This window comes from Camelus bactrianus, chromosome 24, assembly GCF_048773025.1.
Source record: "Camelus bactrianus isolate YW-2024 breed Bactrian camel chromosome 24, ASM4877302v1, whole genome shotgun sequence".
Taxonomy (NCBI): domain Eukaryota; kingdom Metazoa; phylum Chordata; class Mammalia; order Artiodactyla; family Camelidae; genus Camelus; species Camelus bactrianus.
In genome coordinates this window covers 31,435,034-31,453,062 of record NC_133562.1, presented here as the reverse complement: position 1 = coordinate 31,453,062, position 18,029 = coordinate 31,435,034, and positions in this window count along the sequence as shown.

The window sequence follows — 18,029 nt, the reverse complement described above, 5'->3', positions numbered from 1 at the left end:
TTTGTTCCCAACAAGCTAGTTGAAGGACGGCTTTCACACACAATTATCCCTCAGAACTGAGCATGTGGAGAGACGTTCGTTCATCTAGCACAAAGGGAACGGGTTGCAAGAGAAACTTTTACTCTGGTTTCTCAGTCTGTTTCCTAGTGCCGGTTTAGAGTTCCTGCAGTTTTCACTGTAAAACCGAGTTGGTGCTCGTATCTACCCATATATATGTATGGAGTGGGGTTTGCAAATGAAAAGGAACTTTGTGTTCCCAACAAGCTAGTTGAAGGACGGCTTTCACATACACATATCTCTCAGAACTGAGCATGTGGAGAGACGTTCGTTCATCTAGCACAAATGGAACGGGTTGCAGGAGGAACTTTTACACTTATTTCTAAGTCTGTTTCCTAGTGCCGGTTTCAAGTTCCCTCAGTTTTCACTGTAAAACTGAGTTGGAGCTAGTACCTCCCCATATCTATGTATGGAGTGGAGTTTGCAACTGAAAAGGAACTTTGTGTTCCCAACAACCTAGGTGAAGGACAGCTTTCACCCCCACTTGTCTCTCAGAACTTAGCATGTGGAGAGACGTTCGTTCATCTATCACAAAGGGAACGGGTTGCAGGAATAACTTTACTCTGGTTTCTCATTCTGTTTCCTAGTGCCGGTTTGAAGTTCCTCCAGTTTTCACTGTAAATTCGATTGGAGCTAGTGCCTCCCAATATATATGTATGGAGTGGAGTTTTCAAGTGAAAAGAAACTTTGTGTTCCCAACAAGCTAGATGAAGGACGGCTTTCACAAACACATGTCTCTCAGAACTGAGCATGTGGAGAGACGTTCGTTCATCTAGCACAAAGGGAACGGTTTGCAGGAATAAATTTTACTCTGGTTTCTCAATCTGTTTCCTAGTGCCTCTTTGAAGTTCCTGCAGTTTTCAGTGTAAATCCGAGTTGGAGCTAGTACCTACCTATATATATGTATGGAATGGAGTTTGCAACTGAAAAGGAACTTTGTGTTCCCAACAAGCTAGGTGAAGGACGGCTTTCACACTCATTTATCTCTCAGAACTGAGCATGTGGAGAGTCGTTCGTTCATCTAGCACAAAGGGAACGGGTTGCAGGAATAACTTTTACTCTGGTTTCTCAGTCTGTTTCCTAGGGCCGGTTTGAAGTTCCTGCAGTTTTCACATGTAAAACCGAGTTGGAGCTCGTAACTCCACATAAATATATATATGGTGTGTATTTTGCAACTGAAAAAAATCTTTGTGTTCCCAACAAGCTAGGTGAAGCACGGCTTTCACACACACTTATCTCTCAGAACTGAGCATGTGGAGAGACGTTCGTTCTTCTAGCACAAAGGGAACGGGTTGAAGGGGAAACTTTTACCCTGGTTTCTCAGTCTGTTTCCTAATGCCCGTTTGAAGTTCCTGCAGTTTTCACTGTAAAACCGAGTTGGAGCTAGTACCTCCCAATATATATGTATGGAGTGGACTTTGCAAGTGAAAAGAAATTTTGTGTTCCCAACAAGCTAGGTGAAGCACGGCTTTCACACACACTTATCTCTCAGAACTGAGCATGTGGAGAGACGTTCATTCATCTAGTACAAAAAGAACGGGTGGCAGGAGACACTTTTACTCTGGTTTCTCAGTCTGTTTCCTAATTCCGGTATGAAGTTCCTGCAGTTTTCACTGTAAAACCGAGTTGGAGCTCGTACCTAACAATATATATGTATGGAGTGGAGTTTGCAAATGAAAAGAAACTTTGTATTCCCAACAAGCTAGTTGAAGAACGGCTTTCACATACACATATCTCTCAGAACTGAGCATGTGGAGAGACGTTCGTTCATCTAGCAAAAAGGGAACGGGTTGCAGGAGAAACTTTTTCTCTGGTTTCTCAGTCTGTTTCCAAGTGCCGGTTTGAAGTTCCTGAAGTTTTCACTGTAAAACTTAGATGGAGCTAGTACCTCCCCATATATATGTATGGAGTGGAGTTTGCAACTTAAAAGAAACTTTGTGTTCCCAAAAAGCTAGGTGAAGCACGTCTTTCACACATACTTATCTCTCAGAACTGAGCATGTAGAGAGTCGTTCGTTCACCTAGAACAAAGGGAACGGGTTGCAGGAATAACTTTTACTCTGGTTTCTCAGTCTGTTTCCTAGGGCCGGTTTGAAGTTCCTGCAGTTTTCACATGTAAAACCGAGTTGGAGCTCGTAACTCCACATAAATATATATATGGTGTGTATTTTGCAACTGAAAAAAATCTTTGTGTTCCCAACAAGCTAGGTGAAGCACGGCTTTCACACACACTTATCTCTCAGAACTGAGCATGTGGAGAGACGTTCGTTCATGTAGCACAAAGGGAACGGGTTGCAAGAGAAACTATTTCTCTGGTTTCTCAGTCTGTTTCCTAGTGCCGGTTTGAATTTCCTGCTGTTTTCACTGTATAACCGAGATGGAGCTAGTACCTCCCCATATATATGTATGGAGTGGAGTTTGCAAATGAAAAAGAACTTTGTGTTCCCAACAAGTTAGGTGAAGGATTCTTTCACACACACTTATCTCTCAGAACTGAGCATGTGGAGAGACGTGCGTTCATCTAGCACAAAGGGAAAGGGATGCAAGTGGTACTTTTACTCTGGTTTCTCAGTCTGTTTCCTAGTGACGGTTTGAAGTTCCTTCAGTTTTCACTGTAAAACCGAGTTGGAGCTCGTACCTACCCATATATATGTATGGAGTGGAGTTTGCAAATGAAAAGGAACTTTGTGTTCCCAAAAAGCTAGGTGAAGGACGGCTTTCACACACAATTATCTCTCAGAACTGAGCATGTGGAGAGTCGTTCGTTCATCTAGCACAAAGGGAACGGGTTGCAGGAATAACTTTTACTCTGGTTTCTCAGTCTGTTTCCTAGTGTCGGTTTCAAGTTAATGCAGTTTTCACATGTAAAACCGAGTTGGAGCTCGTAAATCCCCATATATATATATGGAGTGGATTTTGCAACCAAAAAGAAACTTTGTGTTCCCAACAAGCTAGGTGAAGGACGGCTTTCACACACAATTATCTCTCAGAAATGAGCATTTGGAGAGACGTTCGTTCATCTAGCACAAAGGGAACGGGTTGCTGGAGAAACTTTTACTCTGGTTTCTCAGTCTGTTTCCTAGTGCCGGTTTGAAATTCCAGCAGTTTTCACTGTAAAACCGAGTTGGAGCTAGAACCTCCCCATATATATGTATTGAGTGGAGTTTGCAAATGAAAGGAACTTTATATTCCGAACCAGCTAGTTGAAGGACGGCTTTCACATACACATAACTCTCAGAACTGAGCATGTGGAGAGACGTTCGTTCATCTAGCACAAAGAACGGGTTGCAGGAGGAACTTTTACTCTGGTTTCTAAGTCTGTTTCCTAGTGCCGGTTTAAAGTTCCTGCAGTTTTCACTGTAAATCCGATTTGGAGCTAGTACCTACCTATATATATGTATGGAATGGAGTTTGCAACTGAAAAGGAACTTTGTGTTCCCAACAAGCTAGGTGAAGGACTGCTTTCACACACACTTATCTCTCAGAATTGAGCATGTGGAGAGTCGTTCGTTCATCTAGCACAAAGGGAACGGGTTGCAGGAATAACTTTTACTCTGGTTTCTCAGTCTGTTTCCTAGTTCCGGTTTGAAGTTCCTGCAGTTTTCACATGTAAAACCGAGTTGGAGCTCGTAACCCCCCATATATATATATGGAATGGATTTTGCAACAAAAAGAAACTTTGTGTTCCCAACAAGCTCGGTGAAGTACGGCTTTCACACACACTTATCTCTCAGAACTGAGCATGTGGAGAGACGTTCGTTCATCCAGCAAAAAGGGAATGGGTTGCAGGAGAAACTTTTACTCTGGTTTCTCAGTCTGTTTCCTAGTGCCGGTTTGAAGTTCCTGCAGTTTTCACTGTAAAACCGATTTGGAGCTAGTACCTCCCCATATATATGTATGGAGTGGAGTTTTCAACTGAAAAGGTACTTTGTGTTCCCATCAAGCTAGTTGAAGGACGGCTTTCACACACACTTATTTCTCAGAACTGAGCATGTGGAGAGACGTTCGTTCATCTAGCACAAAGGGAACGGGTTGCAAGCGAAACTATTACTCTGGTTTCTCAGTCTGTTTCCTAGTGCCGGTTTGAATTTCCTGCAGTTTTCAATGTATAACTGAGTTGGAGCTACTACCTCCCCGTATATATGTATGGAGAGGAGTTTGCAAATGAAAAGGAACTTTGTGTTCCCAACAAGCTAGGTGAAGGACGGCTTTCACACACACTTATCTCTCAGAACTGAGCATGTGGAGAGACGTTCGTTCATCTAGAACAAAGGGAACGGGTTGCAAGAGAAACTTTTACTCTGGTTTCTCAGTCTGTTTCCTAGTGCCGGTTTGAAGTTCCTGCAGTTTTCACTATAAAACCGAGTTGGTGCTCGTACCTACCCATATATATGTATGGAGTGGGGTTTGCCAATGAAAAGGAACTTTGTGTTCCCAAGAAGCTAGGTGAAGGACGGCTTTCACATACACATATCTCTCAGAACTGAGCATGTGGAGAGACGTTCGTTCATCTAGCACAAATGGAACGGGTTGCAGGAGGAACTTTTACACTTATTTCTAAGTCTGTTTCCTAGTGCCGGTTTCAAGTTCCCTCAGTTTTCACTGTAAAACTGAGTTGGAGCTAGTACCTCCCCATATCTATGAATGGAGTGGAGTTTGCAACTGAAAAGGAACTTTGTGTTCCCAACAACCTAGGTGAAGCACGGCTTTCACACACAATTATCTCTCAGAATTGAGCATGTGGAGAGACGTTCGTTCATCTAGCACAAAGGAAACGGGTTGCAGGAGAAACTTTTTCTCTGGTTTCTCAGTCTGTTTCCAAGTGCCGGTTTGAAGTTCCTGCAGTTTTCACTGTAAAACCGAGTTGGAGCTTGTACCTCCCCATATATATGTATGGAGTGGAGTTTGCAAATGAAAAGGATCTTTGTGTTCCCAACAAGCTAGTTGAAGGACGGCTTTCACACACACTTTTCTCTCTGAACTGAGCATGTGGAGAGACGTTCGTTCATCTAGCACAAAGGGAACGGGTTGCAAGAGAAACTTTTAATCTGGTTTCTCAGTTGGTTTCCTAGTGCCGGTTTGAAGTTCCTGCAGTTTTCACTGTAAAACCGAGTTGGAGCTCGTACCTACCCATATATATGTATGGAGTGGAGTTTGCAAATGAAAAGAAACTTTGTGTTTCCAACAAGCTAGTTGAAGGACGGCTTTCACATACACATATCTCTCAGAAATGAGCATGTGGAGAGTCGTTCGTTCATCTAGCACAAAGGGAACGGGTTGCAGGTGGAACTTTTACTCTGGTTTCTAAGTCTGTTTCCTATTGCCGGTTTCAAGTTCCTGCAGTTTTCACTGTAAAACCGAGTTGGAGCTAGTACCTCCCCATATATATGTATGGAGTGGGGTTTGCAACTGAAAAGGAACTTTGTGTTCCCAACAAGCTAGGTGAAGGGCGGCTTTCACACACACTTATCCCTCAGAACTGAGCATGTGGAGAGACGTTCGTTCATCTACCACAAAGGGAACGGGTTGCAGGAGAAACTTTTTCTCTGGTTTCACACTCTGTTTCCAAGTGCCGGTTTGAAGTTCCTGCAGTTTTCACTGTAAAACAGAGATGGAGCTAGTACCGCCCCATATATATGTATGCAGTGGAGTTTGCAACTGAAAAGAAACTTTGTGTTCCCAACAAGCTAGGTGAAGCACGGCTTTCACACATACTTATTTCTCAGAACTTAGCATGTGGACAGACTTTCGTTCATCTAGCACAAAGGGAACGGGTTGCAAGAGCAACTTTTCTCTGGTTTCTCAGTCTGTTTCCTAGTGCCGGTTTGAAGTTCCTGCAGTTTTCACTGTAAAACCGAGTTGGAGCTGGTACCTCCCCATATCTATGTATGGAGTGGAGTTTGCAAATGAAAAGGAACTTTGTGTTCCCAACAAGCTAGGTGAAGTACGGCTTTCACACAGACTTATCTCTCAGAACTGAGCATGTGGAGAGACGTTCGTTCATCTAGCACAAAGGGAACGGTTTGCAGGAGAAACTATTTCTCTGGTTTCTCAGGCTGTTTCCTAGTGCCGGTTTGAAGTTCCTGCCGTTTTCTCTGTAAAACCGTGTTGGAGCTCGTACCTACCCATATATATGTATGGAGTGGAGTTTGTAAATGTAAAGAAACTTTGTGTCCCCAACAAACTAGTTGAAGGACGGCATTCACATACACATATCTCTCAGAACTGAGCATGTGGAGAAACGTTCGTTCATCTAGCACAAAGGAACGGGTTGCAGGAGGAACTTTTACTCTGGTTTCTAAGTCTGTTTCCTAGTGCCGGTTTCAAGTTCCTGCAGTTTTCACTGTAAAACAGAGTTGGAGCTAGTACCTCCCCATACATATGTATGGAGTGGAGTTTGCAACTGAAAAGGAACTTTGTGTTCCCAACAAGCTAGGTGAAGGACGGCTTTCACACACAATTTTCTCTCAGAACTGAGCATGTGGAAAGACGTTCGTTCATCTAGCACAAAGGGAACGGGTTGCAAAGAAACTATATCTCTGGTTTCTCAGTCTGTTTCCTAGTGCCGGTTTGAATTTCCTGCAGTTTTCACTGTATAACCGAGTTGGAGCTAGTACCTCCCCATATATATGAATGGAGTGGAGTTTGCAAATGAAAAAGAACTTTGTGTTCCCAACAAGTTAGGTGAAGGATTCTTTCACACACACTTATCTCTCAGAACTGAGCATGAGGACAGACGTTCGTTCATCTAGCACAAAGGGAAAGGGATGCAAGAGGTACTTTTACTCTGGTTTCTCAGTTTGTTTCCTAGTGACGGTTTGAAGTTCCTTAAGTTTTCACTGTAAAACCGAGTTGGAATTCGTACCTACCCATATATATGTATGGAGTGGAGTTTGCAAAAGAAAAGGAACTTTGTGTTCCCAACAAGTTAGTTGAAGAACGGCTTTCACGTACACATATCTCTCAGAACTGAGCATGTGGAGAGACGTTCGTTCATCTAGCACAAAGGGAACGGGTTGCTGGAGAAACTTTTACTCTGGTTTCTCAGTCTGTTTCCTAGTGCCGGTTTGAAATTCCAGCAGTTTTCACTGTAAAACCGAGTTGGAGCTAGAACCTCCCCATATATATGTATTGAGTGGAGTTTGCAAATGAAAGGAACTTTGTATTCCCAACCAGCTAGTTGAAGGACGGCTTTCACATACACATAACTCTCAGAACTGAGCATGTGGAGAGACGTTCGTTCACCTAGCACAAAGAACGGGTTGCAGGAGGAACTTTTACTCTGCTTTCTAAGTCTGTTTCCTAGTGCCGGATTCAAGTTCCTGCAGTTTTCACTGTAAATCCGATTTGGAGCTAGTACCTACCTATAGATATGTATGGTATGGAGTTTGCAACTGAAAAGGAACTTTGTGTTCCCAACAAGCTAGGTGAAGGACGGCTTTCACACACACTTATCTCTCAGAACTGAGCATGTGGAGAGTCGTTCGTTCATCTAGCACAAAGGGAACGGTTTGCAGGAATAAATTTTACTCTGGTTTCTCAGTCTGTTTCTGAGTGCCGGTTTGAAGTTCCTGCAGTTTTCACATGTAAAACCGAGTTGGAGCTCGTAACCCCCCATATATATATATGGAATGGATTTTGCAACAAAAAGAAACATTGTGTTCCCAACAAGCTCGATGAAGGACGGCTTTCACACACACTTATTTCTCAGAACTGAGCATGTGGAGAGACATTCGTTCATCCAGCACAAAGGGAATGGGTTGCAGGAGAAACTTTTACTCTGGTTTCTCAGTCTGTTTCCTAGTGCCGGTTTGAAGTTCCTGCAGTTTTCACTGTAAAACCGAGTTGGAGCTAGTACCTCCCCATATATATATATGGAGTGGAGTTTGCAACTGAAAAGGAACTTTGTGTTCCCAACAAGCTAGTTGAAGGACGGCTTTCACACACACTTATCTCTCAGAACTGAGCATGTGGAGAGACGTTCGTTCATCTAGCACAAAGGGAACGGGTTGCAAGCGAAACTATTACTCTGGTTTCTCAGTCTGTTTCCTAGTGCCGGTTTGAATTTCGTGCAGTTTTCAATGTATAACCGAGTTGGAGCTACTACCTCCCCGTATTATGTATGGAGAGGAGTTTGCAAATGAAAAGGAACTTTGTGTTTCCAACAAGCTAGGTGAAGGACGGCTTTCACACACACTTATCTCTCAGAACTGAGCATGTGGAGAGACGTTCGTTCATCTAGCACAAAGGGAACGGGTTGCAAGAGAAACTTTTACTCTGGTTTCTCAGTCTGTTTCCTAGTGCCGGTTTAGAGTTCCTGCAGTTTTCACTGTAAAACCGAGTTGGTGCTCGTATCTACCCATATATATGTATGGAGTGGGGTTTGCAAATGAAAAGGAACTTTGTGTTCCCAACAAGCTAGTTGAAGGACGGCTTTCACATACACATATCTCTCAGAACTGAGCATGTGGAGAGACGTTCGTTCATCTAGCACAAATGGAACGGGTTGCAGGAGGAACTTTTACACTTATTTCTAAGTCTGTTTCCTAGTGCCGGTTTCAAGTTCCCTCAGTTTTCACTGTAAAACTGAGTTGGAGCTAGTACCTCCCCATATCTATGTATGGAGTGGAGTTTGCAACTGAAAAGGAACTTTGTGTTCCCAACAACCTAGGTGAAGCACGGCTTTCACACACAATTATCTCTCAGAACTGAGCATGTGGAGAGACGTTCGTTCATCTAGCACAAAGGGAACGGGTTGCAGGAGAAACTTTTTCTCTGGTTTCTCAGTCTGTTTCCAAGTGCCGGTTTGAAGTTCCTGCAGTTTTCACTGTAAAACCGAGATGGAGCTAGAACCTCCCCATATATACTTATGGAGTGGAGTTTGCAACTGAAAAGAAATTTTGTGTTCCCAACAAGCTAGGTGATGCACGGCTTTCACAAACAATTATCTCTCAGAACTGAGCATGTGGAGAGACGTTCGTCATCTGGCACAAAGGGAATGGGTGGCAGGAAGAACTTTTACTCTGGTTTCTCATTCTGTTTCCTAGTGCCGGTTTGAAGTTCCTGCAGTTTTCACTGTAAAACCGAGTTGGAGCTTGTACCTCCCCATATATATTTATCGAGTGGAGTTTGCAACTGAAAAGAAACTTTGTGTTCCCAACAAGCTAGGTGAAGGACGGCTTTCACACACACTTATCTCTCAGAACTGAGCATTTGGAGAGACGTTCGATCATCTAGCACAAAGAGAATGGGTTGCAGGAGAAACTTTTTCTCTGGTTTCTCAGTCTGTTTCCAAGTGCCGGTTTGAAGTTCCTGCAGTTTTCACTGTAAAACCAAGTTGGAGCTAGTACCTCCCCTTATATATGTATGGAGAGGAGTTTGCAAATTAAAAGAAACTTTGTGTTCCCATCAAGCTAGTTGAAGAACGGCTTTCACATACACATATGTCTCAGAACTGAGCATGTGGAGAGACGTTTGTTCATCTAGCACAAAGGGAACGGGTTGCAGGTGGAACTTCTACCCTGGTTTCTAAGTCTCTTTCCTAGTGCCGGGTTCAAGTTCCTGCAGTTTTCACTGTAAAACCGAGTTGGAACAAGTACTACACCTTATATATGTATGGAGTGGAGTTTGCATCTGAAAAGGACCTTTTTGTTCCCAACAAGCTAGTTGAAGGACGGCTTTCACACACAATTATCCCTCAGAACTGAGCATGTGGGGAGACGTTCGTTCATCTAGCACAAAGGGAACGGGTTGCAAGAGAAACTTTTACTCTGGTTTCTCAGTCTGTTTCCTAGTGCCGGTTTAGAGTTCCTGCAGTTTTCACTGTAAAACCGAGTTGGTGCTCGTATCTACCCATATATATGTATGGAGTGGGGTTTGCAAATGAAAAGGAACTTTGTGTTCCCAACAAGCTAGTTGAAGGACGGCTTTCACATACACATATCTCTCAGAACTGAGCATGTGGAGAGACGTTCGTTCATCTAGCACAAATGGAACGGGTTGCAGGAGGAACTTTTACACTTATTTCTAAGTCTGTTTCCTAGTGCCGGTTTCAAGTTCCCTCAGTTTTCACTGTAAAACTGAGTTGGAGCTAGTACCTACCCATATCTATGTATGGAGTGGAGTTTGCAACTGAAAAGGAACTTTGTGTTCCCAACAACCTAGGTGAAGCACGGCTTTCACACACAATTATCTCTCAGAACTGAGCATGTGGAGAGACGTTCGTTCATCTAGCACAAAGGGAACGGGTTGCAGGAGAAACTTTTTCTCTGGTTTCTCAGTCTGTTTCCAAGTGCCGGTTTGAAGTTCCTGCAGTTTTCACTGTAAAACCGAGATGGAGCTAGAACCTCCCCATATATACTTATGGAGTGGAGTTTGCAACTGAAAAGAAATTTTGTGTTCCCAACAAGCTAGGTGAAGCACGGCTTTCACAAACAATTATCTCTCAGAACTGAGCATGTGGAGAGACGTTCGTCATCTGGCACAAAGGGAATGGGTGGCAGGAAGAACTTTTACTCTGGTTTCTCATTCTGTTTCCTAGTGCCGGTTTGAAGTTCCTGCAGTTTTCACTGTAAAACCGAGTTGGAGCTTGTACCTCCCCATATATATTTATCGAGTGGAGTTTGCAACTGAAAAGAAACTTTGTGTTCCCAACAAGCTAGGTGAAGGGCGGCTTCCACACACACTTATCCCTCAGAACTGAGCATGTGGAGAGACGTTCGTTCATCTACCACAAAGGGAACGGGTTGCAGGAGAAACTTTTTCTCTGGTTTCACACTCTGTTTCCAAGTGCCGGTTTGAAGTTCCTGCAGTTTTCACTGTAAAACAGAGATGGAGCTAGTACCGCCCCATATATATGTATGCAGTGGAGTTTGCAACTGAAAAGAAACTTTGTGTTCCCAACAAGCTAGGTGAAGCACGGCTTTCACACATACTTATTTCTCAGAACTTAGCATGTGGACAGACGTTCATTCATCTAGCACAAAGGGAACGGGTTGCAAGAGCAACTTTTCTCTGGTTTCTCAGTCTGTTTCCTAGTGCCGGTTTGAAGTTCCTGCAGTTTTCACTGTAAAACCGAGTTGGAGCTGGTACCTCCCCATATCTATGTATGGAGTGGAGTTTGCAAATGAAAAGGAACTTTGTGTTCCCAACAAGCTAGGTGAAGTACGGCTTTCACACAGACTTATCTCTCAGAACTGAGCATGTGGAGAAACGTTCGTTCATCTAGCACAAAGGAACGGGTTGCAGGAGGAACTTTTACTCTGGTTTCTAAGTCTGTTTCCTAGTGCCGGTTTCAAGTTCCTGCAGTTTTCACTGTAAAACAGAGTTGGAGCTAGTACCTCCCCATACATATGTATGGAGTGGAGTTTGCAACTGAAAAGGAACTTTGTGTTCCCAACAAGCTAGGTGAAGGACGGCTTTCACACACAATTTTCTCTCAGAACTGAGCATGTGGAAAGACGTTCGTTCATCTAGCACAAAGGGAACGGGTTGCAAAGAAACTATATCTCTGGTTTCTCAGTCTGTTTCCTAGTGCCGGTTTGAATTTCCTGCAGTTTTCACTGTATAACCGAGTTGGAGCTAGTACCTCCCCATATATATGAATGGAGTGGAGTTTGCAAATGAAAAAGAACTTTGTGTTCCCAACAAGTTAGGTGAAGGATTCTTTCACACACACTTATCTCTCAGAACTGAGCATGTGGACAGACGTTCTTTCATCTAGCACAAAGGGAAAGGGATGCAAGAGGTACTTTTACTCTGGTTTCTCAGTTTGTTTCCTAGTGACGGTTTGAAGTTCCTTAAGTTTTCACTGTAAAACCGAGTTGGAGCTCGTACCTACCCATATATATGTATGGAGTGGAGTTTGCAAAAGAAAAGGAACTTTGTGTTCCCAACAAGTTAGTTGAAGAACGGCTTTCACGTACACATATCTCTCAGAACTGAGCATGTGGAGAGACGTTCGTTCATCTAGCACAAAGGGAACGGGTTGCTGCAGAAACTTTTACTCTGGTTTCTCAGTCTGTTTCCTAGTGCCGGTTTGAAATTCCAGCAGTTTTCACTGTAAAACCGAGTTGGAGCTAGAACCTCCCCATATATATGTATTGAGTGGAGTTTGCAAATGAAAGGAACTTTGTATTCCCAACCAGCTAGTTGAAGGACGGCTTTCACATACACATAACTCTCAGAACTGAGCATGTGGAGAGACGTTCGTTCACCTAGCACAAAGAACGGGTTGCAGGAGGAACTTTTACTCTGCTTTCTAAGTCTGTTTCCTAGTGCCGGATTCAAGTTCCTGCAGTTTTCACTGTAAATCCGATTTGGAGCTAGTACCTACCTATAGATATGTATGGTATGGAGTTTGCAACTGAAAAGGAACTTTGTGTTCCCAACAAGCTAGGTGAAGGACGGCTTTCACACACACTTATCTCTCAGAACTGAGCATGTGGAGAGTCGTTCGTTCATCTAGCACAAAGGGAACGGTTTGCAGGAATAACTTTTACTCTGGTTTCTCAGTCTGTTTCTGAGTGCCGGTTTGAAGTTCCTGCAGTTTTCACATGTAAAACCGAGTTGGAGCTCGTAACCCCCCATATATATATATGGAATGGATTTTGCAACAAAAAGAAACATTGTGTTCCCAACAAGCTCGATGAAGTACGGCTTTCACACACACTTATTTCTCAGAACTGAGCATGTGGAGAGACATTCGTTCATCCAGCACAAAGGGAATGGGTTGCAGGAGAAACTTTTACTCTGGTTTCTCAGTCTGTTTCCTAGTGCCGGTTTGAAGTTCCTGCAGTTTTCACTGTAAAACCGAGTTGGAGCTAGTACCTCCCCATATATATATATGGAGTGGAGTTTGCAACTGAAAAGGAACTTTGTGTTCCCAACAAGCTAGTTGAAGGACGGCTTTCACACACACTTATCTCTCAGAACTGAGCATGTGGAGAGACGTTCGTTCATCTAGCACAAAGGGAACGGGTTGCAAGCGAAACTATTACTCTGGTTTCTCAGTCTGTTTCCTAGTGCCGGTTTGAATTTCGTGCAGTTTTCAATGTATAACCGAGTTGGAGCTACTACCTCCCCGTATTATGTATGGAGAGGAGTTTGCAAATGAAAAGGAACTTTGTGTTTCCAACAAGCTAGGTGAAGGACGGCTTTCACACACACTTATCTCTCAGAACTGAGCATGTGGAGAGACGTTCGTTCATCTAGCACAAAGGGAACGGGTTGCAAGAGAAACTTTTACTCTGGTTTCTCAGTCTGTTTCCTAGTGCCGGTTTAGAGTTCCTGCAGTTTTCACTGTAAAACCGAGTTGGTGCTCGTATCTACCCATATATATGTATGGAGTGGGGTTTGCAAATGAAAAGGAACTTTGTGTTCCCAACAAGCTAGTTGAAGGACGGCTTTCACATACACATATCTCTCAGAACTGAGCATGTGGAGAGACGTTCGTTCATCTAGCACAAATGGAACGGGTTGCAGGAGGAACTTTTACACTTATTTCTAAGTCTGTTTCCTAGTGCCGGTTTCAAGTTCCCTCAGTTTTCACTGTAAAACTGAGTTGGAGCTAGTACCTCCCCATATCTATGTATGGAGTGGAGTTTGCAACTGAAAAGGAACTTTGTGTTCCCAACAACGTAGGTGAAGCACGGCTTTCACACACAATTATCTCTCAGAACTGAGCATGTGGAGAGACGTTCGTTCATCTAGCACAAAGGGAACGGGTTGCAGGAGAAACTTTTTCTCTGGTTTCTCAGTCTGTTTCCAAGTGCCGGTTTGAAGTTCCTGCAGTTTTCACTGTAAAACCGAGATGGAGCTAGAACCTCCCCATATATACTTATGGAGTGGAGTTTGCAACTGAAAAGAAATTTTGTGTTCCCAACAAGCTAGGTGAAGCACGGCTTTCACAAACAATTATCTCTCAGAACTGAGCATGTGGAGAGACGTTCGTCATCTGGCACAAAGGGAATGGGTGGCAGGAAGAACTTTTACTCTGGTTTCTCATTCTGTTTCCTAGTGCCGGTTTGAAGTTCCTGCAGTTTTCACTGTAAAACCGAGTTGGAGCTTGTACCTCCCCATATATATTTATCGAGTGGAGTTTGCAACTGAAAAGAAACTTTGTGTTCCCAACAAGCTAGGTGAAGGACGGCTTTCACACACACTTATCTCTCAGAACTGAGCATTTGGAGAGACGTTCGATCATCTAGCACAAAGAGAATGGGTTGCAGGAGAAACTTTTTCTCTGGTTTCTCAGTCTGTTTCCAAGTGCCGGTTTGAAGTTCCTGCAGTTTTCACTGTAAAACCGAGTTGGAGCTAGTACCTCCCCTTATATATGTATGGAGAGGAGTTTGCAAATTAAAAGAAACTTTGTGTTCCCATCAAGCTAGTTGAAGAACGGCTTTCACATACACATATGTCTCAGAACTGAGCATGTGGAGAGACGTTTGTTCATCTAGCACAAAGGGAACGGGTTGCAGGTGGAACTTCTACCCTGGTTTCTAAGTCTCTTTCCTAGTGCCGGGTTCAAGTTCCTGCAGTTTTCACTGTAAAACCGAGTTGGAACAAGTACTACACCTTATATATGTATGGAGTGGAGTTTGCATCTGAAAAGGACCTTTTTGTTCCCAACAAGCTATTTGAAGGACGGCTTTCACACACAATTATCCCTCAGAACTGAGCATGTGGAGAGACGTTCGTTCATCTAGCACAAAGGGAACGGGTTGCAAGAGAAACTTTTACTCTGGTTTCTCAGTCTGTTTCCTAGTGCCGGTTTAGAGTTCCTGCAGTTTTCACTGTAAAACCGAGTTGGTGCTCGTATCTACCCATATATATGTATGGAGTGGGGTTTGCAAATGAAAAGGAACTTTGTGTTCCCAACAAGCTAGTTGAAGGACGGCTTTCACATACACATATCTCTCAGAACTGAGCATGTGGAGAGACGTTCGTTCATCTAGCACAAATGGAACGGGTTGCAGGAGGAACTTTTACACTTATTTCTAAGTCTGTTTCCTAGTGCCGGTTTCAAGTTCCCTCAGTTTTCACTGTAAAACTGAGTTGGAGCTAGTACCTCCCCATATCTATGTATGGAGTGGAGTTTGCAACTGAAAAGGAACTTTGTGTTCCCAACAACCTAGGTGAAGCACGGCTTTCACACACAATTATCTCTCAGAACTGAGCATGTGGAGAGACGTTCGTTCATCTAGCACAAAGGGAACGGGTTGCAGGAGAAACTTTTTCTCTGGTTTCTCAGTCTGTTTCCAAGTGCCGGTTTGAAGTTCCTGCAGTTTTCACTGTAAAACCGAGATGGAGCTAGAACCTCCCCATATATACTTATGGAGTGGGGTTTGCAACTGAAAAGAAATTTTGTGTTCCCAACAAGCTAGGTGAAGCACGGCTTTCACAAACAATTATCTCTCAGAACTGAGCATGTGGAGAGACGTTCGTCATCTGGCACAAAGGGAATGGGTGGCAGGAAGAACTTTTACTCTGGTTTCTCATTCTGTTTCCTAGTGCCGGTTTGAAGTTCCTGCAGTTTTCACTGTAAAACCGAGTTGGAGCTTGTACCTCCCCATATATATTTATCGAGTGGAGTTTGCAACTGAAAAGAAACTTTGTGTTCCCAACAAGCTAGGTGAAGGACGGCTTTCACACACACTTATCTCTCAGAACTGAGCATTTGGAGAGACGTTCGATCATCTAGCACAAAGAGAATGGGTTGCAGGAGAAACTTTTTCTCTGGTTTCTCAGTCTGTTTCCAAGTGCCGGTTTGAAGTTCCTGCAGTTTTCACTGTAAAACCGAGTTGGAGCTAGTACCTCCCCTTATATATGTATGGAGAGGAGTTTGCAAATTAAAAGAAACTTTGTGTTCCCATCAAGCTAGTTGAAGAACGGCTTTCACATACACATATGTCTCAGAACTGAGCATGTGGAGAGACGTTTGTTCATCTAGCACAAAGGGAACGGGTTGCAGGTGGAACTTCTACCCTGGTTTCTAAGTCTCTTTCCTAGTGCCGGGTTCAAGTTCCTGCAGTTTTCACTGTAAAACCGAGTTGGAACAAGTACTACCCCTTATATATGTATGGAGTGGAGTTTGCATCTGAAAAGGACCTTTTTGTTCCCAACAAGCTAGTTGAAGGACGGCTTTCACACACAATTAACCCTCAGAACTGAGCATGTGGAGAGACGTTCGTTCATCTAGCACAAAGGGAACGGGTTGCAGGAGAAACTTTTTCTCTGGTTTCTCAGTCTGTTTCCAAGTGCCGGTTTGAAGTTCCTGCAGTTTTCACTGTAAAACCTAGATGGAGCTAGTACCTCCCCATATATATGTATGGAGTGGAATTTGCAACTGAAAAGAAACTTTGTGTTCCCAACAAGCTAGTTGAAGCACGGCTTTCACACAAAATTATCTCTCAGAACTGAGCATGTGGAGAGACGTTCGTTCATCTAGCACAATGGAACGGGTTGCAAGATATACATTTACTCTGGTTTCTCAGTCTGTTTCCTAGTGCCGGTTTGAAGTTCTTGCATTTTTCACTGTAAAACCGAGTTGGAGCTAGTACCTCCCCATATATATGTATGGAGTGGAGTTCGCAAGTGAAAAGAAAATTTGTGTTCCCAACAAGCTAGGTGAAGGACAGCTTTCACCCCCACTTGTCTCTCAGAACTTAGCATGTGGAGAGACGTTCGTTCATCTATCACAAAGGGAACGGGTTGCAGGAATAACTTTACTCTGGTTTCTCATTCTGTTTCCTAGTGCCGGTTTGAAGTTCCTCCAGTTTTCACTGTAAATTCGATTGGAGCTAGTGCCTCCCAATATATATGTATGGAGTGGAGTTTTCAAGTGAAAAGAAACTTTGTGTTCCCAACAAGCTAGATGAAGGACGGCTTTCACAAACACATGTCTCTCAGAACTGAGCATGTGGAGAGACGTTCGTTCATCTAGCACAAAGGGAACGGTTTGCAGGAATAACTTTTACTCTGGTTTCTCAATCTGTTTCCTAGTGCCTCTTTGAAGTTCCTGCAGTTTTCAGTGTAAATCCGAGTTGGAGCTAGTACCTACCTATATATATGTATGGAATGGAGTTTGCAACTGAAAAGGAACTTTGTGTTCCCAACAAGCTAGGTGAAGGACGGCTTTCACACTCATTTATCTCTCAGAACTGAGCATGTGGAGAGTCGTTCGTTCATCTAGCACAAAGGGAACGGGTTGCAGGAATAACTTTTACTCTGGTTTCTCAGTCTGTTTCCTAGGGCCGGTTTGAAGTTCCTGCAGTTTTCACATGTAAAACCGAGTTGGAGCTCGTAACTCCACATAAATATATATATGGTGTGTATTTTGCAACTGAAAAAAATCTTTGTGTTCCCAACAAGCTAGGTGAAGCACGGCTTTCACACACACTTATCTCTCAGAACTGAGCATGTGGAGAGACGTTCGTTCTTCTAGCACAAAGGGAACGGGTTGAAGGAGAAACTTTTACCCTGGTTTCTCAGTCTGTTTCCTACTGCCCGTTTGAAGTTCCTGCAGTTTTCACTGTAAAACCGAGTTGGAGCTAGTACCTCCCAATATATATGTATGGAGTGGACTTTGCAAGTGAAAAGAAATTTTGTGTTCCCAACAAGCTAGGTGAAGCACGGCTTTCACACACACTTATCTCTCAGAACTGAGCATGTGGAGAGACGTTCATTCATCTAGTACAAAAAGAACGGGTGGCAGGAGACACTTTTACTCTGGTTTCTCAGTCTGTTTCCTAGTTCCGGTATGAAGTTCCTGCAGTTTTCACTGTAAAACCGAGTTGGAGCTCGTACCTACCAATATATATGTATGGAGTGGAGTTTGCAAATGAAAAGAAACTTTGTATTCCCAACAAGCTAGTTGAAGAACGGCTTTCACATACACATATCTCTCAGAACTGAGCATGTGGAGAGACGTTCGTTCATCTAGCAAAAAGGGAACGGGTTGCAGGAGAAACTTTT